At 44.0% G+C, this 12,904-nt stretch overlaps 1 protein-coding gene across 7 annotated transcripts in view; it reads left to right on the forward strand.

Moving 5' to 3' along the window:
* The window catches only part of LOC307003882 (uncharacterized protein), a 71,656-nt gene that overhangs the window by 34,494 nt on the left and 24,258 nt on the right, over positions 1-12,904 (forward strand). For 3 of the 7 annotated variants that reach the window (XM_079622738.1, XM_079622739.1, XM_079622743.1), the window contains exon 1: positions 12,340-12,406. The exons of 1 other annotated variant lie outside the window; for it this stretch is intronic. The gene's annotated coding sequence lies outside the window, so the exon portion shown is untranslated. Of the gene's footprint in view, positions 1-12,339; positions 12,407-12,904 lie in introns of those variants that run through there. 3 more of the 7 variants (XM_079622741.1, XR_013798863.1, XM_079622742.1) reach the window with 3 other exon arrangements.

Here is a 12,904-nt window from a genome sequence, read left to right on the forward strand (position 1 = left end):
AGAGTGCATGTAGCTCACTGACACGTTTAGCTGATGCCAAGGCCAAGAGCAAAACTGTCTTGAAGGACAGCAGCTTAAGGGAAATACTTCCCAAAGGCTCAAAAGGTTGAGACAGAGCCTCCAGCACCATGGAGAGGTCCCACTCAGGAACAGTTCTCCTGACGACTGGCAAAGAGCGACGGGCACCCTTCATAAATCTGCGGATTAGAGGATGCTGCCCGACTGTTGAGCCCTCAAAGCCCACATGACCTTAATGGTGGAAAAAGACCTCCCTTTTTCCATGAGGTCTTGAAGGAAACACAACATATCAGGAACTGAGCACTGATAAGATGTGAGACCACGCCCATTGCACCACCCTTCGAACACTTGCCACTTACAGCCATATAAGGACCGTGTAGAAACGGCCCTGACATTCTGTATAGTAGCAATCACACGCGGCGAAAGCCCCAGTGCGCTTAGGTTCGTCCTCTCACGGGCCAGGCCCAGAGAGCCACCCTGTCCGGGTGTGGGTGGTAAATCTCCCCGTTCGCTTGGGACAATAGGTCCGTGCGTGGGGGGAGGCGCCACGGCTCGGCATATAACAGAGGGATTATCTCCGCCAGCCACGGTGCCTTGGGCCACCTGGGTGCTATCAGAATGAGAGACAGGCTCTGCTCTCTCACCCTGGCCAGTGTGGGAATTATCAAGCACAGGGGAGGAAAAGCATACAGCAGCACTCTGGGCCATGGGTGGGCCAGTGCATCTACCCCGAGGGTTGCGTCCACGTCCTTTAGCGAGAAGAACATAGGACAATGGTAGTTTTCTCGCGAGGCGAATAGATCTACGGTTGCCTGTCCGAATCTCATCCATAACATATCCACTATCTGGGGGTGAAGGCGCCAATCTCCGTAGATTGGGTTTCCCCTTGATAGAAGATCCGCGCCTCTGTCCAGAATGCCCGGAACATGAGTTGCGCGTAACGACAGGAAAACCCGTCTGCTCCACACCAAAAGCTTGTAAGCTAGAGCGTTAAGTTTTGACGAGCGCACGCCGCCCTGACGGTTGATATAAGCCACAGCCGTGGTATTGTCGCAGCGTACGAGAACATGATGTCCCTGCAGGCGAGGCAGAAAATGATTCAGAGCTTTCCAAATGGTCAAAAGCTCTAAATAATTTATGTGCGCTGAACGTAGTCTGCTCCATAGACATCATATAGATAGACGCCCTATCGACCGCTACTGCCTATTAGCGCGGTCGAGCCGTGGGGCCGCCATCTTAAACCGGTCACCCGCTCCACTCCGTGTAATCTGTATAGCAGGTGCAATGAGCTGTCAGCGCATTTAATTAATCATACCTCACTGAATACCCAACTGATTTTCACGCAGGTTTTTTTTCTGCAAATGTCATTCATGTAGCTATGATACAGGACACATGGTTCGGCTTATTTTAATATTCATAGTAGGCTTAACAGTAATATAATATTCTGATATAAGATATAAAGTGACCAGACGTCCAAAATCAAAATATGTGATGTAGGATATAAGGTATTTTATAAATCACACAATATAAATATGATAAAGGACACATGGTTCGGCATATTTTAATATTCATAGTAGGCTTAACAGTAATAATAAAGATATAAAGTGATCAGACGTCCAAAATCAAAATATGTGATACAGGATATAAGGTATTTTATAAAGCACACACTATAAATATGATAAAGAAGCAGTTGCAGTAAAGTAAGATATTTTAATAAGTTGTGACACACACACACACACACACACTCGATTTGCGCATCGCCGTCATGTGTGTATTACACAGGTAAGTTAACATTATTACATTGCTTCCTGATATCACGTGCGCAAACACAAATAACCTATATTTGTATATGTTTATGCTACATGGCCGTTGAATGCTTGTATCTGATAACCGAGAAGCTCTTGTAATAATTACTTTACCCATAGACAGTATATAAACTGACTTTACCCAACCTCTCCATGCCGAGTGGTGCAGTAAACCTAGCCTAGAACGTTAGCTGGCTACGATTTCTGTACAGTAATATCAAAGATCTTTGCTCCTTCTCAATTATCTGGTAATATTCCATTCACAAAACACAACCAAAAGTACGGTAATGTTAAAATGTACTTGTGAAAAGTAATCCCGGGCCCTATTTGCGATGGTCCGCCGATTAGAACAGGAAAATGCTCCACAGTGCTCTGGAATCTGACTGCTGCTAAGCAACGAAACTAGGAGTACGACCGGTTTAAGATGGCGGCCGTATTTCTCGGTGCCCAGCAGCCAATAGGGCATCTAGTCTCTATATAATATCTATGGTCTGCTCGGCCACAGACCGCTCACCGTTCTGCCCTCCTGGGTGGCACCCCAGCCTGTTAAGGACGCATCTGTCGTCACAACTTTCCGCATCATAACCGTCCCCAGAGGGGTTCCCTGTGCGTAAAAGTCTGCGCTCTTCCAGTGTCGCACGGCTGCCGAGCAGGCGCGCGTCACTATTACAGAGCGGCAAAGATCGCAAATCGGGCTGAAATGTAGTGACAAAACCCATTTCATGAACGCTCTCATTCTCAGGAGTCCCAGTGGCACAACTTGGATGGATGAAGCCATAAGACCCTGCAGCCTGAGGCATGTGCGATATTGCACTCTCGCCCCCTCTCTGAACTGCGACAGACAGTTCGTTAGAGAGAGAACGTGCTCTTGAGAGAGACGCGCTCGCATGGAGACTGAGTTCAACTCCAAGCCCAGGAAAATGACATTCTGACTGGGTGTAAAATTGCTCTTGCTCACATTCATTCTGAACCCGAGAGATGTGATATGCTCGAGCACACGGCAGGTGTCCTGCAACACTTTCTCCTTCGATTCGGCTATTATGAGCCAATCGTCTATGTATGTCAGAATCCTCAGACCAGACATTCTCATGGGTGCTAAACCTGCCTCCGCACACAGACAGAAACTGCGAGGGCTTAGACTGAGCCCAAACGGCAGAACTGTGAATTCGTAACATGTGCCTTGGTAGGCGAAACGAAGAAACTTCCTATGTGGCGGATAAATGCTTATATGGAAGAAAGCATCTTTCAGGTCTACCGATGTGAACCAGTCGTTCTGTTTTATGGCGCGGGCGAGCGAGCCATGAATTAGCATTCTGAAATGGTATTTCCTCAAATGTTTGTTCAACACACGAAGGTCCAAGATAGGGCGGAGAGAGCCGTCCTTCTTTGGGACCAGGAAATAACAAGAATAAAATCCCTGATTCATCAGACTGGGGGGCACCACCTGAATAGCTTCCTTGTTTAGGAGGGAGGATATTTCCTCTTTCAGAATGTGTGAAGCATTCTCTTCCGTGTGTGAAGAGAGAACGCCGTTGAAATGCGGAAGTTTCATTGCAAACTGCAGTTTGTAGCCCTGCATCATAGTACGCATCACCCACTAGGGAGCCGAAACAGCTTGCCAAGCCCGTTCGAGACACCCGAGCCGCAGCGGAGCTGTGTAAGCCCAGTTGACTCATTTGTGATGCAATGGCGCCCTCTAGTGGACGAACTAGGGGCGACATGCCGGGGTTTAGAAAGATTTTCTCTCTCTGCGGAGAGAGATCCTCTCTCCGTAACGAATTAATTTGATTCGTTTGTTTTAATGTGTTTTTTGTTTTTGTGTGTGTTTTGTGTTGGGGGGACTCGATGCCCCCATCGGCCGAACATCAGGCAGGCCGCTTGCGTTTCGAGTCGGTGGGGGTAGGGTTAGATGGTCTTCCAGCCGCCGCTGCGGCGGGAGTAGATTTTCCCCAGTGCTTAGCAGGCGGTGGGTTATTCTGCCGTGGGGCGGGGGGTCTGTTGCGGGGCCTTTCCTTGCCCTGGTGGAAATGTCGTCCCATGGCAAGTGGGTTAGGCAAACGCGCAGGGGGTGCCTAGCGTGGGGCCGCCTTCCTAGGAAGGTATAACTCGAAGGCCTTATCCTTCTTCTTTTTGTCGTCACACCGTTGTTGCATCAATGCGACGGCGGGGCCAAAGAGAGCCCGGCCGGGCTCCACCTACGCGGCCGCTCGCTCACAAACTTCCAGGAGGATGGACTGAGGCAAGGCCGTGTGGGCGCTAGCCTGGGGAAAGCCAGAGGGCGGGATGGCCTCCTCATCCTCTGAGACCCCAAGAAGGGCCGCGTCATCCTCATCGCCGGAACCGGCCGGTTCGTCGACGAGCGTGAGGTTGCCCGCGAAGATGTCCTCTTCGGGGAATGCAGGATTGGGCTGGTCAGCCCAAATGAGTGAGCCGGCGCCCCGGGAGTCCCCCGGTAGCGCATCGTCGTCACCGTGTCCCCCATCCGAGTCAGAAAGGCCGAGCTCGGAGCACTGGGTCGCTGCAACTTTCAGATGACGTCGTAAAAGCTTCTTGGGCAGCATAAGGCAGTGACTGCAATTTTCCGGGTTCTCCAAGGCTTCTTGAGCGTGTTTAAGGCCCAAGCAGACCACGCAGAACGGGTGAAGGTCCTTAGCGGCGATGAGCGCACCACACGCGGCCGGGCAGGCCCGTGATAGGCTGTTCCCCGGAGAAGCGGCAGGTTTAGACAGCGACATTCCGGAGAAGAACTCGGAAAATCCGTGGCGGGCAGCCGTGGAAGGAGGAGCAGGTGAAAAACGGCGAGAGCGTGGGCGGCTCCAAATGCAGAACACAGCAGAAAAGGCTGAAAAGACGACTGTCACGTCTGACGGAGGCTGATCAGGCGATATGTTCTCCTGAAGACACGAAACTGAACTGTGTCAGTGCAGAGATCGCGAGAAGCGAATGTCAACTGGTGAACAGCAGCGCTTTCAGGCGTTATATGCCCCTAGGTAAGGGGACTGGGCCTTACCTGGCATTGGCTGCGCGCTTCTGTCTGTCTAGCCAGACTTGGTGCAATTGGATGCTTCTGCAGAGGTCAGGTACGGATGCCCTTCCCATAGGTGGATCTCGAACACGAGATGATGAAAGAGAACTGAAATTAAGTTGGTTGATACTACTATTTAAGTTATTTAATTGTGTTTGCAACCAAATAACACTGACTTTGCACAATTCTTCCTTAATACATATAAAGGAGGCAAACATTTCATTGTCTTCGTTTATTTTATTTACATAGATGGCTAAAAATCATTACATGTGAGAAGTGACATTACAAAATCTTTTGAAAAAACAAAACAAACATTTAAATTCTAGATGCGAGCATGGTGTATAATTCTAAAACGACGGCTTCACAACAATACTCGGACACATATTGGTCAAAGCACAGCACACAACCACAGTTTTATCCAGAAAAGTCTTATCCTCCCCCTCACAAGGCACCACAAATCCCAGGCGTATTGTGTCATTTAATATGTTAAACTTAGAGCGCATACACCCTATCACTCGCTTCACGTGGATCCTGACATGAGCTAACTTCCTGGTCTGTTCCACATCTTTTGCATTAAGTTGGCTGTGGCCCCTGGTGAAGGCAGGTTTTTTCAGTGTAGCACCCACAAGGGCAACACTTTCTTTAATATCAAATCCACGGTCCGCTAACACTAGGTCTCCAGGCGAGAGCTTCTGAAGAAAGCCACAGTTCTCTGTGATCTGCTTATCACTGGCACGATAAGAAATAGAATGATTTCAATTAAGATCAATTAAATGAAAGAAATAGTACCTTGTGGTGTTATGCCAATGAGATATTTCATTGTGCGCCTGCTTTTGTAATTTGAATATGTTTGTGCCTTTGCACGTAGATTTTGTGCCTTTTCAATGAAAAGCTCAAAGCAGTCAATGATAACAGTAACACGATCTCGACATACTGATGTGGCATGCTTGCCTGTATACAATGTCGCTTTGGCCAGTACACCAAAGGGCTGAGGTGTGCATGCAGTACATTGATGGTCTCAATGAACAGATTGGATGCGGTTTGTCGGCTAATGTCAAAGAGGTGTGCAACATGTTCAGGCAGATCAAGTCTTAAGCGCATAAGGGTCAGGAGGAGCATTTGAAAAAGTTTTCTTTCTTTTGTTTTTGGTAGACTGGGAATGATTTGTATCAGCACGCCCATCAACAGACTGAAAGATGGAAGGCCAGTGTAGTACTTCACCTTTGAATCATTGTCTTAGAAAATTCTCATCCAGGGACTTTTTGGAGAGCTCTCCCTTCAGTTTTCGATTCTCCTCCTGCAAGCGTATTATTTCTTTGAGTCTGAGGCCACACATGGTGCACTTCTGGTGTTCATCTGCATTCCTCATTGCAGCACCATCATCCCCTGATGTTTCAGTTTCCATATCTTCCTCTCTCCCTGTATTGTCTGGGGCTGGTGGCAGGGGCTGAGTCTCTTGTCCTTCCATCTCAGCCACAGGTGCAGAGTTGTGCAGAGAGTCTGATTGTAATAATAAGAATAAACTGTAAATCTCTGTAATTGACTGATGCCCAGGGCTCACTGTTTTCAAAACAGTGTAATCTGGATAAAAATGTTCCTAGAGAGTGTGTGTGTGTGTGTGTGTGTGTGTGTGTGTGTGTGTGTGTGTGTGTGTGTGTGTGTGTGTGTGTGTGTGAGAGAGAGAAAGAGCGAGAGAAGAGTGTGTGTGAGAGAGAGAGTGTGTGTGCGTGTGTGTGAGAGAGAGAGAGAGTGTGTGTGTGTGAGAGTATGTGAGAGAGAGTGTGTGTGTGAGAGTATGTGAGAGAGAGTGAGTGAGAGTGTGAGAGAGTATGTGAGAGAGAGAGAGAGTGTGTGTGTGTGAGAGAGAGAGAGAGAGAGAGGCCATGTCCACACTAATACGTTTTCATTTGAAAACACATTTTTCTCTCCGTTTTGGCCTTCCGTCCACACTGAGACGGCGTTTTAAGTCAATGAAAACGTATCTTTTGGAAAACGCACTCCAAAGCGGATAAATTTGAAAACGCCGTTTTCGCGTTGTAGTGTTGACTGTGAAGTTTTGTCATGTGATCCATGTTGTACCAATAGATATTCATGTTTACCGGTATTGTGCCGGTTATGTGCTGCTAAAATATGTTACTTTGCACACTCTTCATATCACAGTCCTGCAAAGATGACAGAAAATGTACTTACATTTGCTGTCCTGCGGCAATACAGGACAGCAGTTGCGTTTTAGACCAAACATATGGTGGTGACTAAGTGCGACCTCGACACATCAGTGATGGTGAGATATTTTGCTAAATAAAATTATCCTGTTAGAAGAATTGCGCGATAACTTTATTATTTATTTTTCCATCTGTTTCGTCTCGGTTAGTTTAAAGTGAACTAAAAAGTTTAAAGTTTACCTCGCAGGTAAAGTGAATTCAGAAGTTTCTCATCCACACTGAAACGTCGGAAGACGCCTGAAAACGCTAGTGTGGACGGGGAGCGTTTTTAAACTAAAACGCCGTTTTCAAATCTCTCCGGATTAATGTTGACGTAGCCAGAGAGTGTGTGTGACAGAGAGTGTGTGTGAGAGAGAGATAGTGTGTGTGACAGAGAGAGAGAGAGAGTGAGAGTGTGTGAGAGAGAGAGAGTTTGAGTGTGTGTGTGTGAGAGAGAGAGAGAGAGAGAGAGAGTGTGTGTGTGTGTGTGTGAGAGAGAGAGAGAGAGTGTGTGTGTGAGAGAAAGAGAGTGTGTGAGAGAGTAAGAGAGATATATTCCCACAAAGATGGCAATATCCATCTTTTTTTGGGTGTGTGTGTGGGGGGGGGGGGGGGTTTATAAACAGACTAAGTGAAAATGTAAGTAAAAATGTAAGAATGCAGACAGTTTTCGGTGATGGGTTATTCTATCTTCCGCTTCATGAAATATGTTAATGCTTAGTAGAACACATAAATGGTTCTTTGATGTATTTGCATTGTACTAAAATTTACATTTTTGAAACCTCTGGTGTACTTGTGTCTGTTACCAATATTTACCTGGGAACAAATGTGCTGCTTCATTTAACTCAGTCTCATGACCGGTGTGGACAGTGCCCGGCGATGGGGGTGGATTCACGGGACCTTCCAACTCAGCCTCAGCACCAGTGTTGTCAGTGCCGAGCGTTGTGGGGTTTTCTGTTGTTGTGACCTCGTCGCTCTTCTCCTAAACTGCTTGAACCGGTCTGTGTTCGTGTAGCTTTGACCTCAGTATGGCCGAGGTACAGAGAAGGGGCCCAGGCAGGATCACACTCCAACATTTCATAGGCAGGTTTGCCTGCAAACACAGTCAACAAACAAATAGCTATGTAGCCTAGATGTACAACATTTAAAACTGATTAAAGTTACGCTTAAGTACATTGGTAACGTAAGCTAATTTTCTAGCCATTTCATGCTAGTTAACAGTTAACATTGCCCTAACGTCAAATCTAATGGTCTGGTTAAATCAAACAAAACACGCTGGTTATTTGCCCATAACATAACATTTACACAGAGTAATTGTAACTTACCTTTGTGAAAATGCTTTGAACACACCATCATGTGTGGTGGAGTGTTATTGAAGGTAATCTTGGGCCTCCTTACTTCTGCTATCCATGCCATTCGTCGCCTTTTTGTCACCTCTGAAACATGGCTTGTATTATTCTTTTTCCACGCTGGAAACCGATAAAAGGAGTTTCCGTCCTTAAGCTTTATGCCACTTCTACCCCGAGAACGGCTATTACAGTTTACAACACAGAAGGTAGACGGCATCTTGTACACTGCTTTCTTCCCTCCATGCAATCAAGTCTGGTGCCTTCTGTTTGTGCCGCGTATTCCCAAAATGCTTTGCGTTCACCACTGGTAATACGTCACTGGTGACGTCACATTAGCAATCTCTATTAGGATATTCCAACGCATTCTCATCCTTGGGCGTCATATACTGACGCTTTTGACAAATCGTCTACATCCAACGCACATGGCACCCTTTAGCGTCAATATGACACGCACAGAGCTTTGTTCTGTTATGGTTGGGTTTAGGTCTGGGGTAGGGTTAGGGTTAGACCGCTAGGAGGCGCCTTCTGGCCCATATCTATCTGCGTCTCATATTGATGCTAAAGGGTGCCATGTGCGTTGGATGTAGACGATTTGTCAAAAGCGTCAGTATATGACGCCTTGGGATGAGATCGGGCTGTCATGCTAATCTATAAATCGCTCGTATAGAAACTGTTATGAGATGCACACAGAGTGACTTTCGATGGCATGTGAAAAGATGGATGCTAAAGTTTGAGCTGACTCACAAATGTACTTTTATACAACAACTTTTCCTCATCTCAACATGGACTGCATGTTCCCGGGGGCGGGTTTATGTACATTTTAGACTTGCTGATGTTACTAACCCTGGAGGAATGTTGTGTAGTCCCTACCAGCCATTTGTTGTAGTCCTTTTCTTTAAAAGCAAATATCTTCCTTTGCTTTGAACTTTGAGTGTTGTAACTTTGCAGATGTTGTTTATGCTCAAACAGCAACATTACACACTAACTAAAGTTAGAAAAGTGAAATCATACTTTACCACCCCTTTAATAGTGCGTCATGAGTTTAGTCTGCCTGAGCACATGGTTAGCATGGGTGTTTTGCGATTAGCGCGATAGCCCGCTATTATGTTGATGTTATTTGAATGTATAAGAGTACATGATGTTGTTTCAGAGTTAGGAGTTATCTTATATGTGTGCATTTGGGTAATTTAACCCCTTCTCTTTGAGGATTTGATTTATATCCCAGCTGCATTGTTGTGTCACTGTCGATTGTAAATGCCACACATGTCATTTTGGGACTAGAGCATGAGAACTGTACAGATAGAGTGTTAAATAGATTGTTGATCATACTTTTTCTTATTCCTTCTAGTGTGATGGAATGTTTAAAGTCACTTATGTCTACTGTGCCAGTCATTACTGTGAAAAAAACACATGTTGAGAATGTAATGTTCTGAGCTTGTTATATGCATATTCTCTTATGATTCATTCTGAGTAAATATGACGACAAGGAAGCCATCACTGCAGCGCTCGTTTTTATTTCTATTTTAATAATCTTTTCAATACTTCTTTTCAGGAGTACTACAAATTTGGAGGCCCAGCTGGAATGATTGTTGGGTGGTCTGACTCCTTCATCAGCGAGAACCACCCAGTCACATTTATCTCTACTTACCCAGACGTACAGCAGTGAGGCTGCAGAGTGAAGTGGAGAGACCGAGGCTGATTTATTGGTGCGTGCGCTTGAGGCACAGTGAGCACAAAAGCAACGGCACCCAGGTCAGTGAGGTAACCACCACTTTCAACACTGCTAAATACTGCAGAGAAAAAAAGAAGAAGAATGGATGTGCTTCAAAGTCTTCAGGGGGAGATAGGAGAAAAATTATGCACACTGTCAAGCAGCCATATCACCCTGTAGCCCAAGACTGGTTGCCCACTGAAGCTAAGCAGGGCTGAGCCTGGTTAGTACCTGGATGGGAGACCTCCTGAGAAAACCAGGTTGCTGCTGGTAGAGGTGTTAGTGAGGCCAGCAGGGGGTGCTCACCCTGTGGTCTGTGTGGGTCCTAACACCCCAGTGTAGTGACGGGGACACTATACTGACAAAAGAGTGCCGTCCTTCAGATGATACGTTAAACCGAGGTCCTGACTCTCTGTGGTCATTAAAAATCCCAGGATGTCCTTCGAAAAAGAGTAGGGGTGTAACCCCGCCATCCTGGCCAAAATATGCTCAGTGGCCTCTGTCCATCATGGCCTCCTAATCATCCTCATACTGATTGGCTTCATCACTGTCTCCTCTCCATCAGTAAGCTGGTGTGTGGTGGGCGTTCTGGCGCAATATGTCCATGATTAATACTAGTGGTCTCTCCTTAGGGGCATACTGGATAAAATGGCGGAGCCATTTCAGGAATAGCTCCGAAACCATGTATCCCTTATCCTGGATGCCATAGTTGGGGGGCCCATCCAGCCTATATGCAGTGGTAAATGATGAAAGGTGGAATGCTGTCCCCGGCTGCATTCACACATGTACAGCAGTGGACTGTGATGTGCTCACTGGTCGTCGTCTGCTGCTGGTAGATGTGTTTCCTCTAAGGATGTGCACGAATATTTGAATTTTCCCTGAAAATAATATATTTGTAATAATTCAAACATAAAAATGTATATAAATAAATCACTTTTAAATAGACAAATTAATAGACATTTTTAAAGTTGTTTTTTTATTTGTGTTTTTAAATGTAGCCTATAGTAATAAAACCATGAAACAATAAATAAATAAAAACATTTAAAATGTATAAATAAATAGACACATTTAAACGTAGATTAATAAAACAATAAAAAGTACTTTAATTAATCATTTTAAATGCACATGTTAAATCGCTTTTTTTAAGGTTAAACCATTTCTCTCTCTATTTGCCAGATGCTTTTCTTTGTCGTTTTACCAAATGCTTTTCTTTATCCATTTGTCAATCGGGTTAAAAAATGCCATTGGACAGTGCACACGTGGGAGCAACCAATCACCTTTATGGTTTTATTACTGTACATTTAAAAACACAAATACAAAAAAACAACTTTAAAAATGTCTATTAATTTGTCCAATTAAAAGTGATTTATTTATATACATTTTTATGTTTGAATTATTACATTGATACATTGATTCTTCATTTTATGAAGTGGCACTCCTGGTCCTCCATAGTCTGTTCTGCCACTCTCCTTTATGATCCCAGTCACAAGTATTTTTTACTAGGGATCTTGTAACTGGGAAGCCAGATCCGGCATCCAAAAAATAAAAGAAATAAGGGCCTCAGGGCCGAATTAGGATGAGGGTTGTGGGAATATATATATTTCTCTCACTTCCTCTACTGCCTGCAATAAGATCTCCTTCGCATACAGCATTTTCTTTCCTGACATGTTTTGGTTTTTACGTTAACTTTCTTTTAAAATTATCATATGTTATAAAAAAATTTAATCACGTTCATTACAAATTATATATAATTAAAACTGTGTAAATAAAAACAATTTATAAACAATCATTTGATGTATGAAATCTTCTTAAATATGTGTGAATATCCTATCATTGTGTTTAACTTTAAGTTAATGTTAAAATAAGGTGTTACATTTTATGAAAAGTTGGCTATGAAATAACATCACAGTCGATTGAGTTAATGTTTAATTTGTTGAATAATGTTAAAATATTTAATTCATGTAACAAGTTATGTTAACATTAACTTAAATTACCCTTTATGAATATACACATCATCACTGCACGCAGGATGATGGGCAAACCGCGTCTGCTGACAGACCTGCTGCTTTTGATGGGCCAGATAGACGTGTGTTTTCTGGAATATAATATATATATATATATATTCAACGTCAATGCTCCACACTCCATCTAATTAGGTAGCAGAATATGCACCATTAGGCTATACTGGTTTGCAAACTGCCATAAAACTTCAAAGAAGGACTTTTATTTTGGTATGTGATGTGACGTCAAAAGGCTGCGCCCCAACCCCTCAACTGTTGTGATGCGGCTGAATAAAGGTTTGTGTTTGAAAACATTTAAAGCGTTTAAATCGATACAAATCGTTCAATCACATTTATAGTTTTTACTAACAATGTAAAATGTGTTAATTATTATTCAATGTGATATCATATTGCTTGTCTAACATAATAAACGTTATTTTTGTGAGTAAAGTGCATCCACACATAAGAATCAGTTGATCGTGAACACGAATTTTGGCATTGGCAATTAATTACAAAGAAACTGAGTTTTTCAAAACTCTGAGTCAAATGAACCAAATTCAGTTCATAATGATTCAGTGATTTGAAGCGCTCTATTCATCGCATGCTTGACGAAACATGTTGGTAAAAATGCAACGAGTAAATAACGACAACTTTTATTAACCATTTGCAAATGTTTGGAAATCAACTAAATATGATGTGTCTGTATAATGTGTGCGTTTTTTATTAGTTTCTAGTTTTAGTTTTGAGGGGTTTTGTTTGTTTTTTCAAAGCACTTTTTAGTCGTTTCTTTCTTTC

Source organism: Phoxinus phoxinus, assembly GCF_949152265.1.
Source record: "Phoxinus phoxinus genome assembly, chromosome: 9".
Taxonomy (NCBI): Eukaryota; Metazoa; Chordata; class Actinopteri; order Cypriniformes; family Leuciscidae; genus Phoxinus; species Phoxinus phoxinus.